Raw genomic sequence first — 18,889 nt, 5'->3', positions numbered from 1 at the left:
AGTTTTCTCTACAAAAAATGAAAATAAAAAGGCTACAACACTAAAGAAATCTCCAAGTGCGGCTTCCTTGGATGTCATCAGCCAGCTCTCCTTTTGAGGAAAAAGAAGAAGCAATAACGCTCCATTTGCATGTAATGTAGGATTTGCTTCTAGCAGCATTCGTGAAAATGAAGCTGATCAATTGGTAAGGCTGGAATCCGAGACTCCATGTCCTATCAACACCATCAGGAGTGAAGGGTTCATCCAGAGTTGGTGTAGCCTGAAGCCAATAAGAGCTAGCCTCTACTGCATGAGTTGCTGGAACCACATCTGCCTCGTCATAGCCACCGCTCAAATCTAGCAGCCGGAGAATCTCTCGATGAAAATCATCACCCCCTGTAGCGGCTGCTGTCTAAAAATTCACAAAAATCAATAAATTAGACAAGCAAAATTTTTTTATTTAGTTTATAATCATGCCAACATATAATAACATCATGATAATCATTCATTCATTATAAAAAGCTATTATGTATACTAAACAAATATATAAATTTGTAAAAAATATTTAGTATAAGATTTTGTTGTTGTCAAAGAGTAATCATAGTCTTTAAAGCTTTATTGCTCTTTACTTGATGCAAATATATAAACTAGTGCGTACGGGTATTTAGTTTATCATAACAAGAGTATACAAAACATAAAAAATTGTTCAAGATAATTCTAAAATCCATACAATTTTAAATCTATAAACATGCAAAATAAAATTCAAGACAAACAAGCTTTTCAACATAAATATAATAAAAAGAATACTAACATTCGTACTAAACATATATTCAAACTTGTAATATACATAAGATCAAAGTCCTAGTATACATAATAATAATAAAAATAATAATGCTTAAATTAAAATAAAAAAAGGTATTTACTTGTTGAAACACTTTAAAAATATGAAACTTTTGTTATTGTCAAAGATAAATCCATTGTCCTTAAAACTTTATTACTCCTTATTTATTCATCTAGGAAGTTTACAATATACCTTCCAAGATTCTAATACCACCACCTTACTTTATATGCACTTTTAAATATGGTGTTTGAACAAAAAAAAAAAAAAAAAACTTAAATATCTCTCAACAAAATATGAACTTAAACTCTAGATTTAAGAGAAAACAATCAAAGCATAAAAGAGAATAAAAACACAAAAAATAAGGTGAGAAAGAGAGTGAAAAAAATAAAAAATATTCAAATTAGAAACTCTTCCTTAGTCCCTAATTTTAGAAACTAAAATGTTAAAGAATTAATAAAAATTAATTCTCACTATATTCAATCTTTGATTAGCCATAATAAATTAATAATTAAATCTAGAAAAACTAAGGGTTCTTTTAGATTAATTTTTAATTCACCCATAATTTATTTAAATCTTATTATTTAAACATATTTTCAATGTTTTTCACCACAAACCATAAAAGGTGATCCTCACTACTGAAGTAGTACTTGCTAAACCATAAAAGGTGATCCTCACTACTGAAGTAGTACTTGCTGAAGCAACATTAATTCACACAATTAAATCTTGAGTAGAAGACATGATATATATATATATAGCCGATAATATTTATAAATAAATATTCCAGCTCCACAACAAGCAAGTAATAAAAAAACTTGTAATAAAACAATTTAATTAATAAAAATATTTAAATTATGCAAGATAAAATCAATAGTTATTCTCTTTCTTGGATTACTAAGTTGAGCCCTATTTTGTTCACCATGATTATCACTATTTCACATGCAAACTGTATTGTAAAAAATATTATCATTTGAATAATATTTTCACTAAGTATATTCTCATGAAAGATTAGAGAGGTCACAAACAGTCCTGTTTAAAAACTAATTTCTTTAGATAAAAATTCATTGATTGTATCTATTCACTGTATTAATTATTTGTATATGTGAACAATAACATATATGAGAATAGTAACGATCATAGAATTGCTGAAGTGTGAAAAATAATTTTAGAACATAAATTATAACAAAAAAAAAAAAGATATACAACAACCTCATACAACTTAAAAGAAGAAAAATGGGAGAAATTATAACAAACCAAAAGGTTATACATTAAAGCATATAGAATTAAAATCAAATCTATATGTGAGAATATAGCAAATTCAAGAAAGTTAAATTATAACTTAAGTTTTGAACATGTTAAAATCCTTTTTCAAAATTAATTATTATTATTATTATTATTATTATTATTATTCCCACAAGCTAAACTAAACAAAGTCAAATATAAAAAATTAAAGTCTTAAGATTGTTGTTAGAATATGTTGTATGACATTAGACTATTGAGCAAAAAATATTTAGTTTATTATAATAAGAGCATTCAAAGCACAAAAGATTGTTTAACATAAGTCTAGAGTGCATTTAATTTTAAATCTATAAATATACAAAATAAAATTTAAGAGAAATATGCTTTCAATATAAATATAATAAAAAGAATACTAGCATGCATCTAAGCATATATTCAAACTTGCAATGTATATAAGATCAAAGTTCTAGCATGCGTACTAATAATAAAAATAACAATGCTTAAATCAGAACAAACAAGGGTACTTGTTGAAATACTTTAAATGCATGAAACTTTTTTTATTGTCTAAGAGGAATCCTTTGTTTTTAAGGCTTTATTGCTCATCACTTGTACAATTAGAATTTTTGTAATAAACCTTCCAAGATTCTAATAATACCACCTTAGTTTAGATGCACTTCTAAATAAGGTCTTTGAACGAAAATATGAACCTAAGCTCTAGATTTGAGAGAAAAAAAACCAAAGCATAAAGAGAATGAAAACACTAAAAATGAGGTGAAGCAGAGTGAAATTTTTTTAAAAATTCAAGTTAGAAACTCTTTCTTCACCCCTTTTTTTTAGTGAGTTTTGGAAGCTAAAATGTTAAAGAATGAATAAGAATCAATTCCTACCATTATCAACCTTTGATTAACCACCATAAATCAAGAATCAAATCTAGGAAAACTAAGAGTTTTTTTAGATTAATTTCTCATTCACCCATAATTTTTTAAAATTATATTGATTAAACAAATTTCCAACAACTTCTTATTTAGGTGCACTCTTAAATAAGGTACAATGAACTCAAATGAACAACACTCAATATCTTTGCATAAAGACTGAACCTAAGCTTTAGAGTAGAAAGAAAAAATGGAAGAACAAGTCTTTAGAAAAACTAACAAGAAAGAGGGGTGAGAACTCAAGAGAATTTTTAATCCCTTTCCACTCATCCAATACACCTATTTATAGGACATGAAAATCAAAACATTAATACTCATAATTCATGAATCTTTGTAATTCATGGATGCTTTATTAATTATGATGAATATTCATAGTTCATGGATTACTCATAATTCATGAATGTTTAAAGTTCATGAATTATTCATAGTTTATGAATTACTCTTAATAACATTTATTCTTATCACATAATTTATGTATTGGTTCATGTATTTAAACATTTTAGGGACTAAAAATAAATTACTGATCAAACATGACTTAATAGAAAATGTATTTTTCATTAATCAAATCTAAACCCAAACTTATAAGCCTACAAGATCATAGCTTAATCCATCAAAATTATTTTGGGTTTGAAATTTTTGTTATCCAAAGGTTCGTTGAGAACAATCTCTCATTCACCTTTAATTAAATTTTAAAATATGTTAATATTTCATGTTAAAGTACTTATGTTAGATCACAAAATCCAACATGGTATGAGTGGACCTCACATATAATTTAGTCTTAAAAAGGCTCATTACATGTTTTATAAAACCAGTCCCAATAATAACAACATCCATATCATTGTCAATTGGTTGCAAGTTCTCTGTAGAATTTAACATTGGAACAATTGGTGTTGCAACATTGATAATGGATGAAATATATGATTCAACAACCATCAAATCATTTTTGAAGTTCTGCAAAGTTGGTGATTCATAATAAAAAAGACTTTAAATTATCATATTGCAACCCATTATCAAAGAGTATTGGTTCAAGCTTTAAGTGTTATTGATGGTTTTCCACTTAAAAAACACTTTTTAATACCTTATTGCAACCCATGATTTGTTATTGATCATCTTCTTCAACATTGGGCCTTTGAAGTATGGTGTTTGTTGTTAAATTAAAAGTAGGGCCCGTTTACTGTTAGAGTTAAAACTTTTTTAAAAAATATTCTTTAACAAAATTCTTTTAAAATGGAACATGAACATAATTAAATCAAATTATAGAAAAATGAGAGATTAATTTAAAAAACCTCTGGTTGAAATTTTTTGTAAAACACAAAAAACTTTAACAAAAAGTACAAGATTTTTTTATAGTTTATATGGTGAAAAGTTGAAGAGCGATAAATAAGCCTAAATAAAGTGGGATTTGAGTTTAATCCATACCCATGCTGTTAGCACAAGCAAGACCTTTAATCCTAGCTTGGGTTTAGACTTAGGCTTAGGTTTGTTATAAAATAATTTTTTGGATTATAAACAATTATTTTTTCTAACCTATTTTGGGCTTGGGCTTGTGATGCAAACCTCGTAATCACGCAACCCATAATTAAGATTGAAATCCAATCCTGAAAAGCCAAAAGAGGTTTGAAATGAGTGTGACACAATATAAACCTATCTCAAGGCATCAATATTATTCGAATGAAGTCGAATGATGCTACGAATCCAGTTGATTTTTGATAAGTCAAATTCAGTTTGTTAAAGAACAAAAAAAATACAAGAATCTCTCTCGCTTGTTAAACTAAAAAGTTTAGAAGTGTTATTATCAAAAAAAATTTGAAACTTAAGCTTACGAGGTTTAAGTACTTCTGAAAAATTAACCTTAATTGATATATCCTTGTGGGCTGAATTGACCCCCTTACAAATTGACCCAAAACCTATACTAATAAGCTCAAACCTTGATCCAAACAGGTCTTGGATCCTAGTTGAAAACATAGTATTAGTTAGACTCAAACAAGCTTTGGTTAATAGTTGAAATAATAAAAATAAAACTCATATGTTAATTCTCTATGCTGCTATAAGAAGAGAAGAAGAAAAGAAAATAATACAAGTGTGACATAAGGTTTATTTATAGCCTATAATGCTACCTAATTATCCTATAAATCAATCTGTCATTAAATACCACTAGCTTTTCTTTCCTCATGTAGTTAGGATGAATAAGGAATCCTTGTAAGAAAAGAATTTTGGAACATTAATGAATCCTTGTCACATTTGAAAATTATGTTGCAACCCATTAAAGATCCTTGTAGAACTAGAAAATTTTCAATACAAGCTGTCAAATCTTTATAGAAAAAGGATCCTTGCGAAATTAAAAGTTCACAAGTCAAAAGAAAGTAAATAACAAAATCCATACAACTTGTTTTGACCTATATTACAAGTCCTTCCCAAACATCAATTTACCTGACATTTCACCCTAACATAAAAACATATCTTTAGAATCTTCTGGTAAAGTTTCAGTTGATACAACGGTCTAATTTGAAGTTATGCTCAATAGTGCAAAACAATACAATATGAAATTTAATGCCAAAATCCAAATATGATCTTGCTTGGATCATATCATTCCCTGTCTCTTCAATATGATTCATCCTTAAATCACTAATAGGTTTAATGGACAATTCCTTAGCCTTTTATTGAAGTCTTTAGAGTTCTCTTCATTCACACACTTGCCTCCGACAACATTATATGAAAATAATAGCTTATAATAATTTCAAATAAGAATGTCTTGCCATCAACTTGCATATATTTTTTTGAATGATAACCATAGTTTTCCTCATTTTTTTATCTTTTTGGTGCTGAACAGATGCTCTTCATTTTTCACGTTCTTTATTAGTTTCCTTATAAATTTGCAAGTCGTTCATCCTTGTGCTCTTTATCTAACCTTATAGAAGCATTATGATCATAAATATTTGAAACTTATAACCTCTATTTCTCTTCCTTACTCATATTAAATCTCCTCCGATCAGCCCCACTATTTTTTTGCTTCATCGAATCCATATCATCTTTCAACTCCTTTATCACCCTAGCTAGCAGCTCAAGTTGTTTGGTGAAAGCTTGCATCTGAAAGGTGTTATCCACTTTCAGTGTCGCGGAGTCGTTATTTTTAGACATCTATGAATCTGTAAAAATTGATTAATGCCAAGAAAAATATATCCTTACTATCATCTTTCACACAATTCAAGGCTTTTCACTAAGTTTTTCTCACTACGCCTTTTACCTTTTGGCTCACCTTTTTGCAGTTCTTTCAAAATTGAATTAATGAACTAAAGCCAATGGCTTTTGCAATGCAATCCAATTATAAATATAGACTTAAGAATCAATAAATATACTAAAAACAAACAAAACAAAACTACGATTATGATTTCACAAGTACCAATGTACATTCGTAAGCCCAAAAAACTCAGGCTATAAATATACCTTATATCAGACCTGTTTTGTTTTCTTCTTCTCTTCTCACAATAGCATAAGGAATGAACTTATGAATTTTATTTTTATTATTTTAGTTATAACTCAATTATCTCAGAAATCAATCTGTTATTAAATATCACTAGCCTTTTTTTCCTTGTGTACCTAGGATGAATAAGGAATTCTTATAATAAAAGGATTATAGAACATTAATGAATCCTTGCTACACTTGGAATGTAAACCCCAGGAAAAATAAATAAATAGTAATATAATAGAGATTATGGTGTAATGAAATAAAATATTAAATGAAAAGAAAAAAACAATATGAAGATTAAAAAAAAAAAGAGTTTTTGGCTGAAAATGTAAATTTTTTTCGGTAGAAAAAAACAGTTTAGCCATTTTGAGAAACAACTAGACTGATCTACATAAATCAGTCAGACCATTTTGACTACTATCATTGGTATGACCTAACAGGTGCAATAAAAGAGAAAACAATAATTTCACCTTTTCTTCCTTTCTTTCATCTTGTAAGGCTAGAGATTAAGGTTTCAAAGTGAAAAGAGATGGTTTTGAGAGGGAAAACACATCCATACTAGAAATTAATAAATATCATAGAGAGAAAGAGGGGGGGATTGAGTACGAGAAAGAAGGTGAAGAAAGACGAGGAAAAAAAGGAGGAACGCAGAAAGTTTTGATTCGTTGAGATTCGAAGACTAGATTATTATTCGATAAGAAGTTTGTATGAAATGAATCACAATTGAAGTTGAATTTAGGAAATTTAGGGGAAGTGCAAATTGACCACAAATTGAGTTAGATTAAGTTGTGTTAAGTGATGAAATTGGTTGAAATAATGAAGAAAATCATGAGGTTCTTAAAGGGCTAATGACTGATCAATGAGGGACTAAATTTTATGTAATAGAATTGTGCTTAGTTAAGTGATATTGTGATAGATTAATGTATAATTTTATGAAGGAAATGGTTTTAAATGAGTTTATTTAAGTTACATAGATTGATTTAAATGTTTACATTGTTAAAAATTTGGAAATTGAGGGAGGATATTGAACCTAAAGATGAATGTTATTGTGAATGTATTTGACTTCTCATGAAAGGGAAGAGTTAATGGAAAGAATTTTAAAATAAATCACAGTATAATAAGAAGTTAAGGTGTCAACTAAGGTTGTCAAAAATGTTTTTTTAACACGACACGAAATATAAAATATAAACTTGGATCGTAAACTCGAATTCTAAAATCATAAAATCATAAATAAAATATTTTAATTAGTATATATTGGCAATTTTAATCAAATAATAAATAATAATAAAACACAACTAAAATAAAAAGTAAAATAAATTCATTATTCCTACGAAACAGAGAGAGTTTAGTTGCTGCATTAAGAACATTATCATAGCTTGCTACAAAAAATTTAGTATTCCTACAAAAGTAAATATCAGTTGTGGTGGAGATTTTTAAGAAATCACCATAGCTTATTCATATCATCATAGCTCAAACAAGCCCACATGGAACACCATGGAAGATAACATCAGAGTCATTTGCTCAAAATAAAAGCCTTTTGAGACTCCATGAAATCTGAAAATGAAGATTTACTGTTCACATGAACTGAAAATGTGCCATTTAATTGCTTCCTTTTCAAATTGTTACTACTATTATTTCAACTCCCAAGACAACAACTCCCATTAGCCCCAAACAAAAGGATTGAAATAACATACTCTAAAGAATGGTTAGATGGAGTTGGCTGAGATTTTTAAGAAATCACCATAGCTTATTCATTATGTAGATTATATGAAAAAGGAAATTATCAAAGCTTGCTAGATTTGAATCATGGAACTGCAGAGCTTGGAAATCAACCTAGAAACTCAAAAGTTAAAACCATTAACTAATCAACCAAGAAAGGTCGGATGAGTTAAACCTAAAAATTCAAATGAATTGAAAACTAAAATTAACCTAGAAAATAAAGATGAAGGAATGGTGAGATTCAAAAGTCAATTTAGCAATAGATCTAGTAGAATAACTAGTACTAAAATGAAAGCAATTATAGGAACAAGGAAAATTAAGGGCAGAGTAAACTTGCTGGAGAAAGAAATTGGCAAGAATGGTGTTGATCGATCATTGTAGAGAAAAAGAAGCAAAAACTTGTACACGAGGAAGAGGAGTAAATATTACATTATTACTTGAGAGTACTGATCCTTATTTCATAAAGGGAGTCAATTAATTTTTTTGCTTTTCTCAGACTCATAAACTCGGTCTGAGTTTACTAAGTTTGACCGAGTTTACTAGTTTTCGAGTTTATATATATATATATATATATATATATATATATATATATATATATTGATATTGATATAATTTTACTCAACTCATGATTTTGACAACCTTGGTGTCAACCAAAGAAAGAATCAATAAATAAAAATCAATGCAAATACGATATTGTTTGTGTGATATAATGCATGTATGAACATGATCATACAATATGAAATTGTTATTGAGTTTTGTTAGAACTTCTTGTGTGTGTAAGGAGAATGGGTAAGAGTTAGTGAATTTTTAATATTCCATTGTTTGCTTTCTAAATAGATGGTACATACTTTTTTAAATACTTTCTAATTGTCATACATGTGCAACATTATAGTGATCATCCTTTGGGATTAGGATCTTCAAGTGTGGGTGAAAAGAACAAGAAATTATTGTCCTTTATTAGTAAAATAGGTTTGGAGTCACCACCTAGTATTCTTATCAATATGAACCTTAAGTAGTCTTAAGAGTCTGGATAAAGTTACTGATTATACATAGAGAAAACAATATCACCTCTAGTATATACCCTACCTAAGATAAGTTATATTGTTTATTTGTCTAATTACTAAGACATTGTTATGTTTTTCTAACCATTGACTTGTCTATTGATCAAAGTAAGTTCACTCAAGTAGAGTGGATCATTGCTTTATAGGTCGTGCCTAGTCATTCTAAAGCTCAAGCTTTTTTTTTTTCTATTAATATTTGGGAATTCATCTTACATATAAGTTCATACTCCTTGGTATTAAAATAAACAAATTGATTTTTTTATGTTTTTTAAAAGTATGTCAAGTTCTGATGAATTTAATAAACTTGTTATTAAATCCAAAAATACGTTCAAAGATATATAAAACTACTTTTCTTGAATTTTGGAATTTTAGAAATGCTAAATCTTGCCATGTATTTTTTTTTTTATTATTCAAATATGATTTTTATTTGAGAGACCAATTCATATGCAAATTTAAAATATTTTAAATAAAGGAAGATTTTATTGTTTTGTGAAAGAAACAGATTTATTTAATATAAAAAAAGCACATTGCGTGTAGGTCACAACTCCAAGTACTAAATAATGAAAGAGCAAAATAAAAGAGCCATAAAAAGAATTATTGCAAATAGGTCCATTGAAAGCATAAAATTGAATTAATTAAAAAATAAGGGTTGTGTTTAGCAAACACTAATAAAAAGGAACACATTGCTGGAAATTAGTAGGATATGTTTGTCAAACACATCCTCAGCTAAAAGTCAAAGGCTTAAAAATTGCCTTAAGGTCACATTTGACAAACACATGTCTTACGAAAAAAAAAAATACAATTTTTCCTTTCAAAAATGGTTGGCATACTAAACACGCCCATAACCCTGATGGACTTAGCCTAGCCATGGGGGTAGGCTTCCTAGTCCAAGCTCAGAAGCCTAAAAACATGACCTATAAGGAGAAAATCTTCCTTTAAAATATTTTAAATAAAGAAAGATTTTATTGTTTTGTGAAAGAAACAGATTTATTTAATATAAAAAAAGCACATTGCGTGTAGGTCACAACTCCAAGTACTAAATAATGAAAGAGCAAAATAAGAGAGCCATAAAAAGAATTATTGCAAATAGGTCCATTGAAAGCATAAAATTGAATTAATTAAAAAATAAGGGTTGTGTTTAGCAAACACTAATAAAAAGGAACACATTGCTGGAAATTAGTAGAATATGTTTGTCAAACACATCCTTAGCTAAAAGTCAAAGGCTTAAAAATTGCCTTAAGGTCACATTTGACAAACACATGTCTTACGGAAAAAAAAAATACAATTTTTCCTTTCAAAAATGGTTGGCATACTAAACACGCTCATAACCCTGATGGACTTAGCCTAGCCATGGGGGTAGGCTTCCTAGTCCAAGCTCATAAGTCTAAAAACATGACCTATAAGGAGAAAAGAAAGAAATAAGATCCAAATGGATTTTCATTTGAACTTTTTCAAGAACATAAAGAACATTCAAAGCAACCCAGAAATTGAATAAATGATAAAAACTAAATAACACTAAATAAAGGGCACAAAGAGATAAGATATGGAGCATTAAACCATAATGATACATAAAATGAAAATAAACAAACCATAAATTGCATGAATCGTACCTGGCAGCCTTTAACCCTAACATAGGCATTTAAAAACTAAAAAGGGTCGATTGATCTAAGATAGGTAATTAATGGGGAAGTAAATGGAATAAATAAATTATATATAGGTCCTTTCTTTGATCGAAATACATAAAAGAAGTTGAAGCATCAATTGGTGGGAAATCAAAACATGCAACTATAAATGTTTAAAAGAAAACCCAAAATGTGCCTTAAACCCATAATTTGGCCTAAACCTCGTAAACAAAACATGAACCTATCCTAACTTGACCTTTTTAAACCATAAAGAATTCAAGGAAACAAGAAAAGAGGATAAAATAATAGTTAGACCAAATCAAACCCCATAATTTCAACAATACATTTCCTTTATCATAAACATCGTTACATCAATTTTAACATTGTTTTTCATCATCCTTAACAAGTACAAAGCTGGACTAAACCTCACATCATGTCGAAGAGAAAAGTAAAAATATAATCTAAAAAAATCAAACATCAATGCATTAAATCAAAACAAAATGAAGTGGTCAACCTAAACTTTAAAATTGTCATTCAAATATGCTAATTACATATCTTTAACAATAAAAAAAAACATCACGTTATATACTCAAAATTGTTTTGAACTTGCTTTTCTTAATAAAAGCATATTAAATATAAGAACAATAATATACTAAACATAGCTTCTAAACTAAAATGAAATCGACAAAATCAATGATAAAGAAACAAAATACAAACATGGAAGACATTAAAGGAGAGGTGTGTTGATTGGGCTGCATCATCCCACCAAAGCTTTAGGTATACCTTTTTTAATAATACAACTTTCTTTTCCTGGGTTTTGTTGCTTCTTCCCTTTGTTCTCAGCTTGTAATCTTTAGCTTATATGAACTCTTTTTTTTTTTTTTGTTCTCATTTCTTCCTTTAAATTTTTGCATGATTCTCTTATCTTTTTCTCTCTATTTACTCAAGAATTCTTCTATGTTTTCTCTATACTTTCTTCTCTAAATAGACCTCCTCTCTTTTTGGTCAAGAGCATCAGCTTTTTTATAAGCAAACCAAAAAAATAAGTTGTAAAACCATGGTGGTTTTGCCAAGAGATTGTATAGAAGATTCTTATTCTTTTTTTTTTTTCCAAAACCTTCCTCCCTAAAATTGATGGTGTTTGGTTTCCTTTTTTTCTTCTTGTAAATTGTAATCAAGCATGAGAAAATAACCTTGGAGTCTTTTCTGCCATAGTGAGTTTATTCTTCAGTCATAGATGATTAGGTTGGGTACTTTGTCAAGATCATTGTGGAGATTGTGACGTATCATTGATAGACCTAAATCTTGTAAAAGGTATGTAGATCTACCATTAGGAATAAACCACACTTAATTTAGAGTTCTAGAACTCTACATTCATTGATTGGAAGGTTAACCCTCAATTAGCTTAAATATATCAATGCATGTATGGTTGACTAGGGACATAAAGTTTTTAAGCTCATCGAACCAAATGAGGTAGAAACATTTAATGAAGATATCTTATCCTTATAAAAGATAATATGAATAGGTGGTGAGTGATGAGGTGATATTGAAAAGAAAAAATAAACGATGGTGATCATAAAGCCTATCGCACGTGTGCGGCGGCGCGGCGATCGTCCACCCTCAAGGAAAAATCAGAAATATTTATTCCTGGAAAATAGTCAGAGAGACAAGGAATTCTTGTCTCTATAAGTGAAAATATGGACTGGGAGTCGCCACCTAGTATTCTGGTTACTAGGAACCCTAACTGGTCTCAGAGATGGGGTACGGAGACTGGTTGCGTAAAGGGAAGGTATTAGCACCCCAACTACGCCCTACCTAAGGTAAGCTGCATTGTTTTGTCTGATAAAATCTAAAGTCATGTTATGGTTTGTAATTGTTTGGAATACGCATTACATGTAATGTCATACCCCAGGTTCGATTGTCCGGAAAAAAGAATTAAATATCCGGAATATGTATTACGTATAATGTCATACCCCGGATACTAAGAGACAAACAAAATAAAATTTTTGTTGTTTTTGAAATTTTGGCCAATATTCTCTTGACTTTAATAAACTGGTTATTAAAGCCAAAATGCATGCTAAAACATTGTTTTTTTGGTGTATGAAAAATACAATATACGTTTTTAGCTTTGAGACACTTGGCCGTATGCACAAAAACATTTTTTTAAATTTTTTTGTATTTTTGGAAGTTTGTGACAAAAACCGGGTATTTTAATACCCGATTTGTATTTTTACGACATAAAAATACTACCTGATATTAATAAAAATAACATAAATAAAAAATGGGAACATCATAAATATTTTTTAAAACAATAATATTTTTTCTTTTTTTCTTTTTTTTTATGGGCCGGATCAGGCCCAATTGCATGGGCTGGGCCAAACCTGGCCCAAATGCATGGGCTGGTCACTGTGCACACAGTAACCAGAGAATTAATTAGCGTGCATAGTAACCGGGGTTACTGTGCACACAGTAACCCGTGAATTAATTTGCCAAGTTACTGTGCACATGCACAGTAACCGGGGTAATTAATTCTTGCATGCAGAACGTGCACAGTGCACGTTCTGCAAGCAAGAAGATGAATAGTAAAACGAGATAAGGGGTTGAGGGTTGACCTGTGGTGGCTGTCGTCGATGGCGGAGCTGCTGGTGGCGACAGGAAGTGGCGCCGACAGTGGGGTGGCCGGCGGTGGCTCTGCGTTTTCCTTCTCTCTCTCCTCTGTTTTCTTCTCTGCCTTCTCTCCTCTCTTCTCCCTCTCTTTGCTCTCCCTTCTCTTCTCTTCCCCCTCTCTTGGTCTTCTCTTTTTCTTTTCTTTTTTCTTTCAGCAGTCCTCCCCTGTATTTATAGGAAAACAGGGGAGGGAGAACGTGTTGGGGCGGCTACTGTTGGCCGCCCCCTCCACTACCTTCAACGGATAACAACGCCAGGCAAGTGGGTGAATTGTGGGCGTCTTATTGCGCCAAAGCCGGGAAAGAAATTAGGCGAAAAGAGAAGAAAAAAAATGATTCTTCTCCCCTGTTCTCTGCGTGTCCAGGGGAAGAAGACGATGGTGCCGTTTCCAAACGACACCGTTTTGCGTTTTTTTTTATAATATATTTTTTTTGAATTGTTTTTTATTATTATTTATGTGGGGACCCAAAAATGGGTTACAACAAAGCCCTCTAACAAAGAGAAAGAAGAGGAAATAATGTATCTCACTTCAAATCACATCACTATTAAAAAGGATCATAATGATGAGATTCTCGTCGAAGAAGATGTTGAGGAGGCTTCACTCACCTTTGAATAAGAAAATAAGCTTACAGTGGATGAACTTAAAGAGGTTAACTTAGGCATCGTTAAACACCTATGCCCAAACTTCATCAATGCAAACTTATCACCTAAAAAAGAAGGGAATTACATGGAACTTTTGATGGTGTATCTAGATATCTTTCATGGTCCTACGATGAAACGCCAAGTTTAGACCAGAGGGTTGTTATTCATTAGTTAGTAGTAAAAAATAGGCTAAATCTATAAAACCAAGCTAAGTGTCGCTTTCATCCTGAACTCATCTCATATATTGAGGTCGAAGTCAATAAAATTATTCAAGTGGGCTTCATTTATGAGGTCAAATATCATCTCAATAAAAAAAAATGGACAAGCCTGTGTTTATGTGGATTTTTAAGACCTTAAACAATGTTTGTCTCAAAAATAACTTTCCACTTCCAATCATCAAGATCATGGTAGATGCTACCATAAGCCATGAGAGATTAACCTTTATGGATGGTTTATTTAGTTGTAATCAGATTTGAATGGCACCCGTATATATGGAGACTTCAAAAGAGATATATTGTTATAAAGTCATGCATTTTGGCTTGAAAAATATAGGTATCACTTATCAAAAAGTGATGCAAAAGATTTTTGATGATATGTTTAACCAAAATATTGAATGCTACTTTGATGACCTTGTGGTGAAGTCAAAGGAAAAAGGAAATCATTTGCAAGATCTTTGAGTATTTGAACGATTACGCTGATTAAGATGAACCCATTAAAATGTGTAATTAATGTGTTCTCGACCAAATTTTTAGGATTTATAGCTCGACATTGAGGAATTGAGATTGATCAGTCTAAGATCGATGTCATCATAAAAATGCTAGAGCCAAAAAAAATCCATGAGTTGAAGAGTTTCTAGGGAAAGTTGGCTTATATATGGAGGTTCATTTCTAACTTTAAAGGTCAATGTCAATCATTCACTCATTTGATGAAGAAGGACACATCATTTTATTAGGATAAATCTTGTATTAATACTTTCAATAAGATTAAAAAGTATTTGCTTAATCTACCTATCCTACAAGCACTAGTATTGGAACACCCGTTTATCATCTATATTATAGCTCAAATAGATTTCTTAGGAGTGTTGTTGGTACAACAAAATGATGAAGGAAAAAAAATGCTCTTTACTACCTTAACATGACATTAAAGGAGGCTAAATTGAATTATTCTCCAATAAAGAAGACATGTCTATCATTAATGTTTATAATAAAGAAAATAAGGCATTATCTCCAAGCGAGTACGACTAATCTCTTGAGCTAACCCTTTAAAGTGCATCATCTCAAGGCATGTACTCTCGGGAAGATTGGTAAAATGGGCTTTATTACTTCAAGAATTTAAAATTGTCTACGTCTCATAAAAGGGCAAGCACTAAATGATTTTCTTGTTAATCATCCTATTCCCAATAAATGAAAGTTTTATGAAGACTTGCCTAATGAGGATGTCTTGTTCATTGAAATTTCAAAACCATGGAAAATGTTATTTGATAATATATTTTGACAAAATAGAGCCAGAGTTGGAGTAATCTTTATCATATATGAAGGATAGGTATTGTCGTTTGCCTTCTCACTTAATGAATGTTGCTCCATTAAGGTGGCCGAATATCAAGCTTTGATTCTTGAGCTATAGATGGTGGTAAATATAAATATGCCTTACTTTAAAGTTTTTGAAAATTTTCAGTTAGCCATCATGCAACTCCTCTCACTTTATGAAGTCAAGAACCCAAATCACAAGTACGTGCTAAAACTGATGACATCACTTGATTGCATCACTTTGGAGCATGTACCATAAAAAGTTGATCCTTTTGATTACAAGCCTATTGTTATCACAATGGTAAGTTTGTTCTAAAGTTATATGGATACAACATATATCAATGAAGTAAGTTTAAGGTTTGCAATTCATTACTTTAAAAGCCATTAAAAAAAAAAAAGAATTTGTCAATTGATATTTTTTATGCAAAATTTAACGTGAAATGATTGAAGTTAATATACAAAATTATTATACACTTTAAACAAAGAAAGAAAAGTGGTTAGTGAGTCTTTATTGGACATTCATAAGATCAAGACAAAAATAATTTGAACATGATAATGAGTTCCTTCCAATCTAGAGAGACTGATGCAGGAGGATTTTTAGAGAAAGTTATTTATTTACTTAGTTATATTTATCCCTATTTAGTTTAGAAAAAATAATGTTTTTTATAGTGTTTTATTCTTCCTATTCATTTTAATAATTTTTATTATTATTCAATTTAAGCCAAGAATTAGCATAAATAGAGTTGTTTAATTTGTATATAAGTAGCCTACTTAAAGAAAAATATTCAGTGACAAATTTTTAAATTATAGTTTTTTTATTTTTTTTATTCTTGTGTTGTTTTCTTCTGCATTAGTACCACAAACAACAACAATGATGAGCATCTGTTATTGGACACCGATGACCTGTTGTGTGAATCTGAAGATTAGTTCAACATTGATACTATTAATGTTGCTAAAAATACCCTCTTCCGATGCATTCTCATTTGCAAAACTTGACTTCACCTAGTTTTAGAGCCTTGTCAACCTCTATATTTCAACCAATTGACTATTGGGTTTTTTGAAACATATGCACACAGTGAAAATGATGAATTAAAAAAAAAACATTTAAGTCTCAAATATCCTGTTAGACAGATCTAGAGTTGTTTAGGGTTTATACAAAGATTACCTAAAGATTTGAACTTATTTTCAGCATTGAATATATGTTTCAAGGCTAGGTTATCGCAAACCACAAGACATCTAATTATCCGATCTCTAATAGTAATCCACACAAACCACCAGTGAGAAATATCATAAACCTTTTTTGAAGAGAAGGATTGTTATACTTTAGAGTGCTAGCTCTCTTTTTTTTGTGTTTAGGTGTTACTTATTGTACTCTTCTCACCTTAAAGCTTTTAGGAAATAAGAAACATAGCATTCTATTTATAGGAAAACCTAAAAACCTTATAAATGGATTTTCTCCTTAAATAATATCACATATATTATTTTAGGCTAATTTTAGAAATTTATTCAACCAAGTCCCTACCTGATTTTCTATGTCTAGAATTATAATTTCATGTATAATTTACACTTTAGTCCTCTATTTCTTAAACATATTTATAATTAAATCATACTTGATTAATCATCCTATTTTAATTTTTGACCAATGGTTCTTATGTGTGTGACTCTTTAGGTTCCCTAATAAGTTGACCCAAATATAAGTCATGATCCTAATAAAATAGGATTTAATAAATTAAACAAATTAATTTATTATCAATTCAATAATTGATTGATTTGTATTTGAAGATCAAGTGCAATGTCTAGCAACTTATTATGATCCCCTAAATATTAGAAAAGTCATAAGTAGTTTGTCTTAACCTTTTAGTAACGAGTTTCTCAATGTAATTATTGTCCTTTCATCAACAATATTTCAATTTAGATATTATAGCATGGAGTGTGTCTACTATGTCAAATCATATGTGTTCTCAACATCATTGTCATTAATTTTTTGAATAAGATTTTAGACTCTTTACAAATTTCATTTCACCTTACATAAGGATTTACAATCAATACTATTTGAGAATAGATGTAATATTTTCCTTAATTCATCTAAGGTAATGAATTCTCTCTTGATTACTTAAATATCTTCATATAGTTTATATTATACTAAATATCTGCTCGTTCGTTACCCTTGATTAGGCCGTGTAGCAAGATCAAGACATAACACTCCATAGATAAGATAACTTTGTAATCTCAAGTCTAAGAATCACCTACACAGTTGTCACTTGAGCTTTTCCATAAACACAAATGATCTCTCTATATTGAATTATGATGCGAGTCAATTCAGTAAACATGTAATCTGACAAACACTTACATATTAATTCTAAGTATCTCTCATACCTCAGCTTATGAGAACAGTTGTTTCCTTTCATAAAAATAAAAACATAATATGTATTAGTCTTAACAGCTCTAATTAATAACCAATCTTAATAGAGCATTGACCATAATATTTTAGAAATAATGTTTTGATGCAATAAGAATATCATAATTATAACTTTATAATTTTCTTTGCAAAGTTTTTTTTTCAAGGATTTTATCTTTATTCTAGATTTATTAATTAAATATTTGATGAATATTAAAAATAAATAAGTCTTTATTAATAAATTAAATATATTTACATGAACATAATCAATATTATATATAACCAATTAATTAATTACGGGATATATACATTAATAATCTCTCACTTGCACTAAAATCAATTATTTATATATCAAATATCATATTGTTTTACTTGACAATAATATTTTTACAGGTACAATGATTTAACAAGATACTCGTCGGTAAATACTCGTTATATCTTTTCTTTTCTTTTCAGAAAGTTGATCCGCTTGCATGGTCTGTATAAATCAAGAGCTTGCTCTGATTACACCTCTAATTTCAACTTCATTATGATTTTTCAATAAAATAAATACTAATAAAAGACCCAGTTAGACCCTACCTATGCCATTGCTAGATAAAAATAACTCAATCTATAAACCAAATCTCAAGCCCAAGAGTTTGGCACTATGAAATCCTCTCAAACCTTGAATATGCTCAATCTGATCCACCTTCTTGAATCAAATTCTCTGCTAGAAAACTTTTCTTGAAGACCAAAAACCCTCTTCTTGAAACAAAGTTTACCTTATCTTGTCCCTTTATACAAGAAAACTTTACGTGTCC

The sequence above is a fragment of the Populus alba genome, chromosome 1 (genome assembly GCF_005239225.2).
Source record: "Populus alba chromosome 1, ASM523922v2, whole genome shotgun sequence".
Taxonomy (NCBI): Eukaryota; Viridiplantae; Streptophyta; class Magnoliopsida; order Malpighiales; family Salicaceae; genus Populus; species Populus alba.
Note: the sequence above shows the minus strand (reverse complement) of the source record.